The sequence below is a fragment of the Alligator mississippiensis genome, chromosome 9 (genome assembly GCF_030867095.1).
Source record: "Alligator mississippiensis isolate rAllMis1 chromosome 9, rAllMis1, whole genome shotgun sequence".
Lineage (NCBI taxonomy): Eukaryota > Metazoa > Chordata > Crocodylia > Alligatoridae > Alligator > Alligator mississippiensis.
Genome location: NC_081832.1, coordinates 6,777,751 through 6,794,567, shown reverse-complemented (window position 1 = coordinate 6,794,567; position 16,817 = coordinate 6,777,751). Strand labels below are relative to the sequence as shown.

Below are 16,817 nucleotides of genomic sequence, written 5' to 3'. Positions count from 1 at the left end.
CAGGCTGGCCTGACTTGGCCAGAGGATTTGGCCTAGATGGCCTCCTGAAGTCCCTTCTAGCCTGTCCTGTCATTTCAGGACTGAAATTCAGAAAATAGAAGTCCATATTCTGATTTTAGTTATTCCATTGTAAGCGAGCAATGACTCCACTGATGTCTGAAAAGCTGTTATGTGTAAGGAATCTTAGATCTGGCGTACATTTATAACCAGTATATTTAGTTTTCTTTCTCTTTAGTTTTGGGTCCAATCCTGCCACTTATGCATCTTTAGGTGATGCCTCGCTCCTTTAATAGCCCTATAAAAATCAATGAAGCCCTCACAGATCGAGGTTTCGCTTGGGTTGGAACTAAAGCTTCTCCGTATTAATTTTTAGGAGCATTGTATAGTGAGTGAATGGATCTTTACTGCCTAAATACTCTGGATTAGCTTAATAGGGGACTGTAAAGAACATGCCACAGCATGGCATGCTTAGACATGGCAGTTACCTCAAAATGCCCTGTCTTGCAAAGGTAAGAGAGCTACTCATTTCTTAGTTTCCTTTTAATTCTGAGCCTCGCCAACCAGTGCCTGATATTTTGCACCAGTTGCATAGACTTCCACTAAAATTATTTTAAGCTTTGGAGAGATGGTTGGGGGAAAAGCACAGGGACGCTTCAGTTTCCTAATGCTGGAGCAAGTCTCGAATTTTTATACTCCCACATGTTTTTGAAGGATCTTAACATATTATGCAATCCATGCTTACTGTACTTTCATGAAGACCAATCCAGATCATAGTTATCCCATGTGAAACATTTCATGCTGTCCCCCAAGGTTTCTTGGAAGCATAAGCAGAATTTGGCTGCTGAAATTGCAGTCCATCAACAGTGCTTATCATGTATATCCACTTTCTTCAATTGACCCAAGTCACCTCCAATGCAGTGTTTTAAAATGTATTTTAAAAATGAGATTGTTAGAATACTGATGAGGACTCGGTGTTAAGAGTTGGTAGTTGAGCATGGATCAGTTCATCAAATGATGCTGGCTTACATTTTAATACTGTATGAAACCATCCATTTGTGGTTATGGCAGAGTTATTACAATTATAGTCAAGAGACATAAAAAAGTAATGATCATTATTGCCCTTGATAGAGAAGTACAGTGTGCTGTCACAACCCCTGGTACATAGAAATAACTTGTCTATCAACCTTATCCTAGCCTAGGGAAGTGCAAGACATTTCCTTGCAGTCAAAGGTGTTTTAGCATACGCTTTCACTATTCTGTTTAAACTAACATCCTGGAAGCCAGTTTTTAAACATGTGAAACCTTATCTCTATATTTTCCTGGTACTTCTGCTGTTTGCTAAACCTTATTTAAATGCAATGTTTTTAAAACAGTATTTTCCTTAAGTGGTGTATACACTCGGGCTTTAGAAAGTACTGTGTCTGGACATCTAGTAAATAGGAAAAGATGCCATTCATGCCGTGCAGTTTCTGCTGACTTTTTTTGTCCTTCCGTGATGAACATTTTATAGACTTCGTTGGCTTTTGCTCTAACTTCAGACAACTGGTGGAAATGTATATGGAAAAACGCTGTTTACCATTTTTACTATTAGTAGGATTTATTCTCTATTTTAAGAACAAAAGATTATTGCAAACGCTGGAATAAACATTTAAAGGATTTTCTAGATGGGGGGGCAACAATTTTTTTGGACTGCCACTGTTTGTTATGCTCTATATGGTGTGCAAATGCAAAATCAAATACTTTTGTTATAATTCTTGTCCACCTTTGCTGGTGTTTCATTAAGTAGGGCCTTAATTGGTTCTCACTTTGCACCAATTAATAAGTCTGCAATTTGGTTAGGTGCCTAGACCAGTGGCGTATTGGCTTGCCTTATGTAGTTTCTTTATTTTAAATCTGATTATTAGAAATGGCCTTGTATTTTACTGCTCCAAATGAAGGCTTCTTTTCCTCTCCCCACAGTGTGCAAACAAGGACACTTCAGTAATCAAAGCCATTTGATATACCTTCTAATAGAAAGATGGGTCTTCAAAGTTGGAATTTCTGCCCTGAACTCTGCAACGAATGAATGTGAGCGCCAAATTTCAGAATCCTAGCTTGACAGGAACATGGAAATTAATTGCATCAGTCAGACAGTGCATTGAGCTTACAAGCATCTGTAAGTTATTAGATAATAGAAAGTCTTTGACTATGATATTAGAACTGATTGTTACCTTGCGTATTTTTAATATCGCTGGACAATCCCTGCTTTGAAAAATTCAGCAATTCACATTGCTGCCACATTCACTAAACTTCATATTCAAAAAGTTTACTTTAGCATGAATCTTTTTTTTCCTTTATATTCCTTAGATCTAATACAAATTATGCAGGGCAAGTATTAGCTGTGTCCCAAAATTATCTATTGATCTCAGTCTAGGAAGGACAGTGGAAAACAACTGTGATCATAAGAACCTGCTCAGTTTATGAAGTGCATGAATTATGAATCAGTTGAAAAATTGCTATTACTGAATGACCCAAGAACAGGATATTACAAACCAAAGGGACATTTTTTCATGTGTATTGTCAAATACTTTTAAATACAGTGAACCATTCAGCGGGAGAGCATTTTTCAGTATGTTCCTTCTGGTGTCTGCAACACTGGATTTCAATCCTTCCTTCCTATCAGTACCATTAAAAAACCCAACTTTTTGAGATTGTCATGCTGGGGTAGGATCATGTGCTGGTCCTGCACAAAGATATGAGATTTGATTATCAATCCCTCCCTCAGTTGTATACAATACAGGGCCAATAATATCAACACGTGTGTGGTTTATAGCACTTTTGATTTAAGGCCAAAAGAGAAATAAAACGAATTTGTCTTCCGTGATCGTCGTATCTGCAAGTCCAAAGAGGGTGGATGCGGCTGATCCAGGATCAACAGACTCTGTTGCAACTCAGGCGTGTGTTTCCATGCAAGGTGGGTGGCTCTGGAGTCTCGATTCAGTCCACGGTCTTGACCGCAGTAAAGGTGATCCCACTGGATGTGGGTATCCAGTTCAGGAAGAAGGTAGACAGGCTATGTTTAGGGCACCTTTTCTAGCCCGTTCCTTGGGTGGGGTGAGCCAAATCACACTCCTGCCTCATTCAAGTGCTAGACCACCTTTTTGTAACTGCCACCGTCATGCTAGTTCATGACCAGGAGCTTCCAGACCTCGTAATCCTACTCCTGGTCACCCAAGTGCTTGAAAAATGGGCTGGAAAAGCTGTTTTCATGGAGGATGCCTAGGTGTCATTTCTGTTATCATGAAGAAGCTGCTGCCCATCAGCTTGCACGCACTTCTTGACAGAAGGAAACCTTAATCCAATGGCAAGGAGGCCAAGATAATTGGAGAACGCATACTGCTGCAGCCTTCATCCACCTTCGCAGCCATTAAGATCCTAATATCATCTGCCACCTGCTCCACCATTAAGGACTTATAGACCCATAGCTAGGGGTTAGGCAGGCTTGTGATAGTGCTGACCTGTATTCACCATGTCACAGCACTGTCAAAGGATGCATGTGGCTTTTCAGGAGGGAAAACATTGTCATCTACTGTCCCCACCACATCTTTGTGGTGCTGTCATTCCTTGGTCCACAACTGCTTGTTCGCCGTAGTTAGCTGTACTTATTTCACAGCTAACCTTCCCTGAAGGTCATTTTTCTATTCACCACCTGTGGATGCACCAGCTCGTGGTACAGCTCTCACTCTGCCACCGGTATGAGCTATCATGCTAGAAGTAAATGAACCGACTGGTTGGGGACTTGGAGATGCTAAGTCCAGCCAAACTTCAGGGGTCTCATTGACCACTGTATCATTTCAATAATATATCTGTTTAACCCCCTTGAAATTGCATGACAATTGTGAGATTTGTGGGGGAATTTATGTCCTTATCTGGCTTAATATGAGCTGAATTGGGGTCCATGCAGTTTAAGGGCAGATTTTGGCCTAACGACTTGTCTTCAGACTTCAAATTCTTGAGAAGCACTTTTCAGAAAGTTTGGAAATATTGCCAGTCTCAAACTCATCAGAATTACCCTGAGATTCAAAAGGAATTACAGCAGGTTTACAAAAGTCTGCACATTTTTACATTACAGTTTGTGGCGGGTGACAGAAGTAGAGAAAATTATTCCATTTTGTTGCCAAATTTACAAGATGACATAATGCATCTTCAATGATGCACCCAACTTTCTTTTCAAAATCAAGGTAATGTTTAGCTGACTCCGCCCTAGCACATGACAATTTCTTTTTTATTTGCAGCGTTAAGACGGATATTAGCTATGAATACTTGAGATAGCATATAGATAGCTGTGTCTTATCTGACAGGTGAGAGTTGCGTTCATTCAAATAAGATCTTCAAAACAGCATACATTGACAGGAAAGAGTCCATAAATAATGTACATCCATTTTAACGTGCCACAGCCAATGCACTTCCAGGAGTGGCTTCACATCACTTCATCGACGAGATATAAAAATAATGCATTGTGATCATGTATAATGTGTGTCGGCTCTCAGCGATAAGAAAGGAAACTGGGAAAGTCTCCTCAAGTTACAGGGCTTAGTTTACAGCTGCCGGAAGCCGAACTGGACACTTTGAATTTTGCTACAGAAGTTTTGCTTACAAAAAGATGCATCTAACACAATGCAATAAATTATACATTAATTACTCCGCACTGACCATTAATTATTTTAATGCGGTTCTGGAAATAACATTTGTGAATTGCTGTTTGGAAAGGAAGGCTGTGATGCATGGCTTAAGTGCGACGGCACGGGCTATTGACTATGTGGCTGAAGAACAATTATTGGCTTCAACTGGGAAAGATGATAAATGAACATTCCTTCCCTATACATTCGGGATTAGGATGTAGGCCACTTGAGGGATGTTAAGCTTACTTCTTCCTGAGTGGAGACTTTTGGGTGCCAGTCTAACCGCACGAACACAAAAATCTGTTCAAGTGAATTTGAAAGCCAGCCCCGGTGTGTCTACAGTTCTGTGACAGCACTGCAGACAGATCCAAACTCCCAGCAGTAAAATGATGCATTAGAGGCTGTGCCCATTTTTTTCTGAAGTGGATGAAAATGATGAAGCCTGTCTCCGGACTGGTTCCTAACCTCACGTCTTTCTTGCAGCTAGATTGTGTTGTTACTAACTGATTATTAATATTGCTGCTTTCCCTGCTTTAATGATCCATGCCATTAATCAGCTCCAACTATGTGCTGTGTGTCGCTGACGGCCCACCGCGGCCGTAAATATCACCGCTGCATATCGCCATGCAAAGCTCGGTAAATCACTGCTGCCCGTCCATCAGTTCTGAGAGCTGTTTGTTCTGCAATCTGGCACTCGACGTGCATTTCAAAGGGCAAGCACAAGTAAAAACAGGGTAAACAGAAATGTGTACTAACTAGAATAGCCCTGAGTTTCACTACTGATGTAACTGGAGTCGGCTGTCTTGAAGGAAAAGGCTCACCAAGCTGGATTCGATAAAATACTGAGGTCAAGAGAGTATTTCTGTTGACTTCGGTCATCTCTATACCGAGTCCCTTGGATCCACTTTGAAGGATCTTGGTGCATTGGTGCCCATGATTTTTACATGTTACTGAGCACATAGTCTAGTCCCAATTTTGGACACTGCACACTTGCAAATAGAACCATATGTACACAGCGAGATAAGCAGCACTTACATGTTTCCAGGTTCCCTCCATTAAATGCATAAATAGGTTCAAGAGTGTGTGGTGCTGAGAGAGCACGGTTGAGCGTCCATATGAATAGCTGGGGCCTTGTCTACACAGGGGAAATCATTGTGCAGGGTGTTTGGCTCTGGACTGACAGTGCAGTAGCTACTCTGTGCCAGCTCCCTCCAGGGGCAGTGTGCACTAATAGTGCCCTTCTGTGCAGTTACTTCGTTGTGAAAGTAGAATAAGCTGCTTCCCCCTTAGTGTACCCGAAGGACATCCACCTGGGGAGACAGCATGGAGTTCCTAGCATGCTACAGATCAACTCCTGGACTTATTCATACAAACTCCCCTATGGAGGCAAGCCAGAAGATCAATATGCTGCACAGGGCACCTTTTCCAGTGGAGAGGCTTTTTTTTTTTTTTCGATCACATCAAATTTTGGGGAAGAAAACTGGGTTTAAATTGCAGAAAAATACTGTTTGACACACTCGATCTATTATTTGAAAAGTTTGCGAAGCATTAAACTCCATGAGGTTGAAACATCTGCAGAAGAAAAAATAAGAAGCAAATCCTGACAGAGTCTGAGAGACTGTGGTGTTAAATAAAGTCACGCTGAAACCTGTCACCGGCTGCCTCGTAAGGTTGGAAGAAAACCTGACAAGTTGCATTAATAGCAGCCACTATTGCTTGATTGCCATTAGTGCCTTGAATATAAAAGGGCTATTATAGTGCAGCATTGCCTTCCCAAGAAACTATGTTGTGGTCACAATGCCCCAGCTCTTGAAAGCTGCTGAGCTATTTTATTTTCATATTAATTTACAATGTCCCTTTTCTATGGGGAGACGGTTTTATTTTGACAAAGTACAGTAACACTCAAGAACTCCTAATATCTAATGTATAGAGAAGGTCATGAATTCATATCTGAGCAGGGTGAATATTACTGTGTGTATGCCAGAGATGGATGGCACTTACTTGTGTTATGCTACAGTGTTAAGGAAGACACTAAATCATAAGATGTTACTTCTCACCTTGCTGAAGTTGTAAAATGGATATAACATTTCTTTCCATTGAAAGATCCAATTAGGGATGTGGAAGGGCAGGTTATATAAAGTTGGGCTTCCCATCAGCGAGAATAGCTTCTCCAGAGGAGGCAAATGCAGCACTTGAGACTTGGAGAACAAATGCTATTTGCAATGGAAATTAATAAAAAATTGACTCTCCATCACTGTCTTTTTGCATTGTCACAATCTGCTTTCCCCTTGACACCAGATTAAAAAATGAGCATTGGACTTGCTGTTAATACACAGTATCGCATTGCTCTTAGAGTAAGTCAGGCCTGCATTGTATGGCTGGTATTAGGAGCCTGAGGGGATTGTTAGTCTTTTCCCACACCCCAGTATTACCTCCACCTGCTTCATGAGTAGTTGAGAGACAGTCAGGACCTCTATGCCACATCAGACCCATTTTGTATGCTGAATTGTGCTGCCAACTGCATCCTCTGTGAAGGGGGAACCACCCTACCATAGGCTTTGTATGCCTAACCTGCCCTACACAGTATACCATCGCTCTCCTGCACTCACTTTGCATCCAAGCGACTTTACAAGCAACAGGGAATTAAGTCTCCCCAAATCCTTCCAACCAAGACAAACGCACCGTGATCTCAGTAAACCACCTAACGGCTTTGTGCCTCAGTTTCCCCACCTGCAAAACGGGTTGAATCCTGTTCCACCAACATTATAAAGCCTTTTGAGCCTCCCCACTGAAAGGCAGTGTACAAGTGCAAACTATCTGCATTGCTGTTGCAGCGGTTGACCCTTTCTGCTCACCAGATCTGCCCCAGCTAAGCTGATGATGAAGTGAGCTAAGGAATTGGTTTAGCATTCATTGCTTTTTGTGGGATGTCAGACTTCAATATAATCTTAATATCGGTATGTGGTTTTCCTGAGAGTAAAATATGTCAGATTAGCAAAATCAATGTGGCATCTAGGCACTGTGACTGGAAAACGCATTAATATTATGAGTACCTTGGTTGGGGTGGGGAAAGACCTCAATCATGTTCTAGGTAGGTCAGATTTTTCTTTTTCTTTGACTTTTTCATACATATTAGCTCTTTGTTTCCTCTCAGATGCAGGGTATTCATCTTGTGCTTAGAAACTACAGATGTTTAACAGAATAATCAATCCTCCCCCCTCCCTCAATCAGCCTTCTAAAACATCCAAAATACTTCAGCAGTCTGGATACAAAATTGCTTGCACAGGCTTGCAGTGCACAGATTTTAAACATCCGATTTTATATCACAGCCTTTATTTGCTGAAACAAATGGGCACAAAGAGAAACAAATGCCACAAGCAATATGTGTCACCAGCTTCAGCGCACATCTTCATGGATAATTTATAAGGGAATTCTTTAAAATTGTTTCTGCATAGTTTGGGAGTTGATCCTATGTTTGGATCTATACTTTATAGGACTTGATGCTATTTGAAAAATCACAGGCCCTGTGACTGTATATTTACCTTTTTGGTGAATGAATCAAATGACTTCACTTGTGGGAATAGAAGAGAAAAGAAATGCAAGGAATATTCGTCAGCCGAATGAGCGATCAGCTCCCTGGGAAGGAGGATGAGGTTTGTCTTTTATATTTGGAGCAAGCGTACATCATCCAGCAGTGAAATTCAAAGCAGCTGCAACATTAGTTGATTGGGTAGTTAATATGTGAGATGCAGAGGATTTAACAAAGAAAATAAATGGCATTTATAGTAGAGTTTAAGGAAAACAATTGTTCTCTCTAATGACTGATTGAATAATATGTCAAGAAATATTAACATCAAGTGGGAGGTAAATGCCAAACAAGTAAATGAAACGAATAATACCTTTTGAAGTCGTAACGTTTGATTCTGAAACAAACAAGCCAGATACCGTGTAACAGGGTTTCTACATGGGGAGGTTCCCCAGCCTAACGATACTGGTTCAATGGGACCTTTCAAAGTAACACATCCAAAAGCCAGAAATCAATTGCTGTGATTCTAGAGTACAGGTGTCCACCTGTGTTAACCCAGTATAACTATAGTGGTATAATGACACCAATTTAGTTATTCTGGCAAATTATTACATCCTCACTCCACGTGACTACAGGGCGTGTTTTATATGCATGCTTACTAGAGCTAATGAGGTATCTCTGTCGCTGGACAACTGTAGTGCAGGCTTTCTAATCATTTGTCTCAGATGGTCTAGACAAAGATGATCCTGCTTTGGGCTGAGGTTTGGCCTCCATGATCTTTTGAGGTCCCTTCCAGACCTATTTTCCAGGATTCCCAGTATAAACAAGCCTTCGGCTGATATTCTGTCTGTTGTTTGGATGCAAAAAGAAACTTGGCAGCACTCTGCCACTGGCCACCTCGTGGCGTTTCCCTAGTGCATGGCTAGCCACGCGTGCTCCAAGACCCTTGCAGAGATGCAGCTGGTTGGCCAAAAGGGGACTTTGCCTGACCCTTTCCTGTGGAAAATCTTGCAGTGATAGACCTGTACACTCTTGTCCCACTTGGTACAAGTATTGCAACTTCTATCTAGACCGTATTGGCACTGCAGAAGGTGAAGTTAAGTTCTCTGCTCCATCACTGGTTTCTTCTGGGACAGACATTGCATGAACCAAATCAGTTAAGTCTGATACTACATTCAAACAGGTTTAACTTAGACCAGTTTCAGCCATTTTCCAACTGGCTTATGTGCACTGAACTTCTGTTGTTACAGGTTTAAACCAGTTTCTGATTCCTTAAACCGGTTTATGTGTCATGTCTGTCCCTAGCCCTTGTGCGGATCATTCAGAATCTTGCCCTATATGATCAGTGAAGAAACTATTATGACTTCCCTGAGGCAGAAGTAGGTCCTAGGGTTAAGGGAACAGTGAAAGATCCCGGATATCAGTAAGGATTAGGAAACTTAAATGTGTGTCCAGGCTATCTAGAGCCACAGAATATGCATGTGCATTAAAGCTTAAATTCTTTTCATTTTACCAGTGGCAAAGCAAATGCATTATACTGGAGAATTTAGTCTCCTCTTAGCAGTGCTAGTGTTAGGATTTCTTATGGGAGCATTGGCATGTGGATTTTTCTGGTTCTGGTATGAACTGTGATGATAATATGCAATTTCAGATCCTATTACAAGCAGAGATCAGAACAGAACAGAGTAGTAACTGGCCTGCTCACAGGTTTTATACTGATATAACAGTTTCATTTTCAGGGATGTGGGTTTTTTACCAAAAGCATTGCACTGGTACAACCAGTCGTGGAGATGAAGATAACTCCATGTAAAGGTGCCTTATAGTGACAGGGTTTTTTTCTCCTTTTCTTAAAGGGATAGGCTGTATTGATACAAGTACATTTATACCAACATACTCCAGGAAGCTGGATTACTTGAACTACACTGATATTGATTAAACAGCACAATTTTTGTGAGCAGAAAAAAAACCTTTACTGATATTTCAGCGCTTTTTAAAAATGCTCAGTACCAAAACTGTCTTTTATTATTTATGTGTGTTACTGGTGATAAACCAGGACAGCATCGTGTTGGGTACTGTATAGATACAGAAGGGGAAAAAAAAAAAGATGGTCTTTGTTTCCAAGGTTTTACAATCTAAGTTTTAATCTGAACCAGCTTTCCCAGCCCTGGCGATGCATTCAAGCTTCAATTTATCTGTATAAGACATCTCAAGCAAATCTAAAAAATTCAATAATTTGACCACCACTGTGTAAATGCCAAATAGTGAAGCCATTTTGTTACTCCAGATGCTAACAATTGGAGCACAGCAGCAGGCTTGATAACATTGTAGTAACACACTAAATATTAATAAAAGACATTCAAATATGTAATGTGAAAAAAAAGCCTGGCTGTTGCCATATCTTTTGCAAAGCAATCTGGAAATAGAAGAGAAGTCTGCTGTACTACGTATCTTGGTTAAACTGCTGAACAATATCTTGCTTGCTTTTCAGTAAGGATATTTAAGCAGCTGATTTTCAGAGGCATTTTCTAAAAATAAGACCCTCCACCTGGTCCTATATTGGGCACCCAACATAATTAGTCACTCCAGAAAATCTTGACTGACTTGAAAATTTTTCAAGGAGTATCCAGTTTATACATGCAAATGAGTATGTTTTGCCTTTCCACCTGCAAGTGCACCTTTTAGGCTAGGGACAGACATATAAAAAGCTTAAGCCGGAATTGATTCAATCTTTGCAGGTTAGTCTAACTTGGCTGGGCTGAACCGGTTTGTAACTGGACAGACATCCCAGACATGCAGACACATGCCTGCAGTGGCGCAGGCTACAAGCTGGAGGGCACAAGAGCAGCCCTCCCTTCCCTTCTACAGTGCTGAGATAAGGGGGCAGGCTCCAGGAGGACCTCTGATTAGGGGGGTATGCCTGCACCATCCCAGGCTTTTCCCTGCTGGCTGCTCAAGGGGCGGGAGTGTTGCCAGACCCCGGCACCCTGCTAGCAGGGGGAAGGGGGGCTGTGCATGCATCTGCTGATGATACGGAGCTTTCCAATCTCCCTCCCTGCTTCTTTATACTGTCTGCAGCAAACTGACAGGTGAGCAATCCAGCATGGGGGTGATAAGTGTTTATCACCTCATCAGCAAAACAATACCTCCAAAAAGCTCTAAGCCATCACTGTTCTGCCTGTCTGTCCCAGTGAAATTGGAAACACTCACACACTGATATCTCTCTGCATTAGCTTGTATAACACATGCCTAGGGTCCATGAAGCTGGAGTCTATGCTGTGGGAGATGGGAGGGGGTGGCGAGGTCCTGCTTGTCCAGTGAGCAGCGAGGGAGAGAGGACAGGGGGAAGCCAGGCAGACCCTGCTGTACCTGCAGTCTCTGCCGGAGCTGCAGCCAGGGAGCAGAGGGGAGGGGCCAGCCATGCTGTGGAGCAGAAAGCCCTGCCCCGCCCAGAGAGCATGCCGGGATGCTGGGGGAGTCTGGTTTAACTTACACCAGCAAGGGGTCTGGGACAGACATTGCATAAACCAGTTTGAGGCAAATCAGTTAAGTCTGATACTACATTCAACCAGGTTTATCTCAAACCTGTTTCAGCCATTTTCAAACTGGTTTACGTGCACTGAACATCTGTTCTGTTACAGGTTTAAACCAGTTTCTGATCACTTAAAACTGGTTTATGTGTAATGTCTGTCCCTAGCCTTAGAGGGGCTTTAGGAAAATTGAAAATTCAGCCCATAGAGTTGTTATGGTTTTAACATGTTTATATATTGCATGACCTTTTTTATACCATTGTAAATATATGAAATTATAGGTGTTTGTGTATACTGTACTTTTAGAAGGAGAAAATCAATTTTTCATTCCTCTGGAACAGCTTGCAATACAACTGGAATATTACCTGAACCGCGTAAACAAAATTATCTTCTAACCTGAATAAGAAAAATGCAGCAGAAGGTCTTTATCTTTCTATTTTCAACTTTTATTATTTAAGTTTTACTGTGATTTAAAAGAGAAGAGGTGTGGGGGGAACCAAGGAAATACAGAACTGTTATGAGAGAAGCTAAAATGAGCCCTGGAAAAAAAAAAAAAACTGGTATAAGGTTCAAAAAGAAAATGACTTTCAATTTAAATTAACTCTGTGGAATTGGAGTGTGGCAGTCAGGAAGCTATGATGAAAACTAGACTTGTCTTTTACACTTCTTCCTGTGGTCTCGGCTAATGTGAAACATTTTGAAATGTCTTTCCCTATATAACAGTCACTACTATCTGAGCACTGCCCATGTATAAATGAGTTTATCTAATCAATATACTCCCCTTTCCCATTCCCTCCATGCCCTGTGAAATCAGGAATCATCACCAGCCCCATTTTACAGATGTGCAAACCATCAAGTGTCTGTGCCTCAGTTTGCCAAGGTCAAAGGAAATGAATCTGAGTCTTGCCCAACATCTTAATCTTAACTGAAGGAAGGTTCCTGTCCTATAGGAAAATTATTATTATTATTATTATTATTTTGAGAAGTACTTTTCTTATTTGCAAATGTTTGCCCTTAACCAGCTCTGGTCATATGTGATACCAAGCATTCATGGTGTGTTCTCAGTCTAAGTGCTGAACTGTCTGAGATCTAGACAGCTCACATTACTAATTGAGAGGTCCACAAGATGAGTCACTGGTTCTCTTTGCACTGGAAACAACCACCTTCTGGTTAAGGATCCAAACACACAAGCATGGGGATTTAGTCTGACAGTTTGAGAGTTGACCATAAATGTTGTCATAACTGAAACCTGCCTCGGGGCAGCCTGCAATCTGTTGCCCGTTCAGGAAAGTCACGCTATGGGACCAGAGACAGCGTGAAGCCACAGATCTCCAAACCGATGCTTGGTTTCTTTTGCCTCTTACAAGTCTACTTCAAAGAACTTTTGAACTGATGTTTCAGGATGCCCTACAACAACACTGGGGTGGAAGAAATCCTCTCCTCTGAAACCTTCTGGGGCACCAGGATTTCCCATCCTGGCACCCACATGCAGCATTAGAATAAGGGCAGGATATATTTGCTCATGAAATTTAGATAAAAATAGATAGTGATAACAGTTTGTTATAATGGCCCTGTAAATTTGCATCCAGTTTGTACCTGCTGCCAAGGAGGGAGAACCTGGTCAGTACTTGCTTAAGAAACCTTTAAGAAGTATTAGGATGTTGCAGAAAGAGTGGTTTAAATTCAGTAGGCAGCACTTTTCCTGAATTGCTCTCATCTGGTACATGCGTGTGTAACCCAGTTTCATTGTCTCTTGTGCCCGATCAGCAGAGGATTTAGGTAAAAGGAAGACCTGGCCTTTACCTCTCTGCATATGGAGCCCTGTGTTTTGCCCCCAAAGTCCTTGGTAATTGCTGGTACTGACCAAAATTATGTTTTCAAACAGGCACTGCGCTGATCGGGATTTCAGCATTCAGATAAGTCCTTAAGACCATCCCTTGATGGCTTGTGGTCATAAATAATCCTTTTCAGCTGAGGTGTCTTAAATGTAGATGGTTAATATTTTGTCTGCTTAAATCCCCTTTGTACTTCCAATGCCATGAAATATTCTTTACTTCATGTTGCTGTGTTACGTCCAGCACTCACTGTTGCACCCCAGTATTGGCTGCATTTCAGTACTGAATGCAAAGAGAGTGATGATTCCTTTTGGGACTGAACTGAGCGCGTTTGGAATAAAAGGCCAACTTCTATGTAGGTTTGAATTGGTATGGCTTCACTGAATCTTAGGGACCCACACCAACACACAGCAGTAAAGAAGTTGGCCTGTGGGATTTTTAATACCGTGTCAATGCCTCATGCTTCAGATGAAAAGTCCTCCCCTACAATAATGCACCTGGCCAATTATCCAGTCCTGCATGCGGGGGAAAATGGACAGGCGAATGCCTGCCGCGATCAGATGCCATCCTAAAGCCTTGGATATGATTACCCCCATCCTGCAACATATAAGTGTTATTAGCCATAACGTTATCCAGTCACTTTTAAGTCACTGTCCTTTTTAAAATCTAGTTACCACATTTGACCTCTTGTCCTGCCTTAGTGAATTCTGCAGGCTGATATAACCCTTATAAAAATGAGGAAGTCTGGGGTTTTTTTTATCCTTAAATTATATGTGGGAATTGAAGGAAATGTCATGCTGACTCCTCTGTATGTCAAACATAATGTTAATACCCTGCTTTCAAAGCATGAGTGGTGCATAAAAACTTTTGTGAGCAAGGCTCATGATGGCAGTACACAATGTTCAGTAATTATCTTGGTATTTCTGCAGCACAATTAACCCTACAGATAAAGAATAAATACTAATTACCATGCATCTTATGTATCTAAAATTGCATCTTTGAATGTGCTTGAAAGTATTTGTTTTATACTTCCACATTCATTTAATTTAAGTATTTTAGTACAGTATTGTTTTCCTATTCTGTGTTTCCAGATGATGGTTTCACCCCCTGGAGGTTTTCTTATTTCATGTTTTATCTTGGAAATGGCTTTGGATTGATGTGAAGATGATTATGTTATGTAATAAAAAATTAATTTAATTGAACTGTAGGTTATTTGTTCCCTAGAAGTATTTTTAAGTAATTATCTTCATTCTAGGCTCTAATATTTTCCCGTAGTCAGCAAAAGTTTATTGTCTGAACTTATTGGGTGCCAGTGCTCTTTCATGGAAACTGTACAGCATCTGTCTCCTGCTAAAACTGATCTTGCCCTGTTTCTTTTATTTTTTTTTATTATTATTTAAAGAAAGACACCATCTGCTTTCAAATACTCCAGCAGGGATTCAGTGTCCAGTGGGACTTTGATCATATGTTTGTGTTTCATCTGAACATTGAAATATTTAAATAACATCCAAATACATCTGGGTTTTTTTCATAAAATAATACTTACATTTATGCATATAAAAGAAATTTAAATGTCTTTGAGTAGCAAGGGGGTAGGCTTTTAACCCTTGTTTAACCCTTCATATTTAGGGCAGGGCATTGACAGTATTGTAATCTAAAGTTATGATTTTCAGAATCATAGAAGTTAAGGACTGGAAGGGACGCTGAAAGATTAAGTCCAACCCTGGGCAGGAATATTGCTGAGATCAAATGATCCCAGCAAGGTGTCTGTCCTGTCTTTTCTTGAAGATGTCCAAGGTTGGGGTCTGCACCACGTCCTTGTGAAGTCTATTCCAGATTCTGGTCCCCGTTGCCATAAAGAGTTCTTCCTTACATCCAATCTGAAACCATCCTCTAACAGTTTATGGACATTGCTCCTTGTCCTCCCCCGGAGCACCCTAGTGAACAGTCTTTATCCCATCTCCCGATATTCCCCCCTTACATACTTACAGACAGCCACCAAGTCCCCCCTTAGTCTTCTCTTCCCCAGGCTGACCAGTCCCAGATCCCTTAGTCTTTTCTCATACGGTTTGTCCTCCAGGCCCTTCATCACTTTTGTGGCCCTTCTCTGAACCCTTTCAAGGTTCTCCATATCTTTTTTGAAGTATGGCACCCAGAACTGCACACAACTTTCCAGCTGGGGTCTCACCAATGCCAAGTAGAGAGGAAGTAGCAGTTCCTTAGCCCTGCTCGTGAGGCATCGGCCAACACATCCCAGTATGCTATTAGCTCTGTTGACAACAGCATCACGTTGGCAGCTCATGTTCATCCTGTGATCAACCATAACCCTAAGGTCCCTTCCAGCCATCGTGCTGGCCAGGACATCTCCCCCTAGCCTATATTCATATGGCTGGTTACTTCTCCCCAAATGAAGCACTCTGGATTTATCCTTATTGAACTACATCCAGTTCCACTCCACCCACCTTTCCATCTTGTCCAGGTCCTCTTGGATCCACATCCTATCCGCTAGTGTGACTTTTCCCTATAACTTAGTACCATCTGCAAACTTGGCCAGCGTGGTTTCTAGATCCTCATCTAAATCATTGATAAAGATGTTGAGCAGCACGGGGCCAAGAACTGAACCCTGCGGGACACCACTGGCCACCTCCCACCAAGATAATACAGACCCATCCTCTAACACTCTCTGGGTTTCACCCCTTAGCCAGTTCCCAACCCACCTGACCATGGACTCTGCCAGCCCACAATCCCAGAGTTTTTTTTTATAAAAGCATCATGGGAGACCATATTGGAGGCCTTTTTAAAATGCAAATATATGACATCCACCATGTCTATGAAGTGACTAGTCATGTTGGTGCCTAATTTAAGACACCTTGAGTGGGCTCAGTTTTCAGAGGAGTGGATCTCAGCACTTTCTGAAAATCAGGTAATTTAAGTTGGGCGCCCCTGGATGGTAGTAGTCCAAAAGACTGATTGCTCTTAAAACTGCTGAGTGGCAGCTTATCTCCTGAGACATCCCTGTTTGCACCATATCAAAATAGACTGTTGCTTTATTTTGCAAAATATGTTTTGCCACATGCTGCCTTCTTTGGTACCACCAACAAAATATGTTTTTGGTAAGCAGCTCAGTCTTTGGACCTAGTTCTACAGCATATGGAATATTCCCTATATGAACAATGATTTCAGTGAGACTGTCTATGATGGGGGTAGGCACTGGAATGATCAAACCCTGCTCTTGTAATCCTATGCCAAGAGCTGAATTCGGAGCTAC

At 41.5% G+C, this 16,817-nt stretch overlaps 1 long non-coding RNA gene across 1 annotated transcript in view; it reads left to right on the top strand.

The window, feature by feature from the left end:
* The window catches only part of LOC132243370 (uncharacterized), a 134,646-nt gene extending 132,242 nt beyond the window's left edge, over nucleotides 1-2,404 (top strand). The window contains exon 3 of the long non-coding RNA XR_009454907.1: nucleotides 1,960-2,404. This is a non-coding gene — a long non-coding RNA (uncharacterized LOC132243370). The remainder of the gene's footprint in view (nucleotides 1-1,959) is intronic.
* Nucleotides 2,405-16,817: the final 14,413 nt, after the last annotated feature.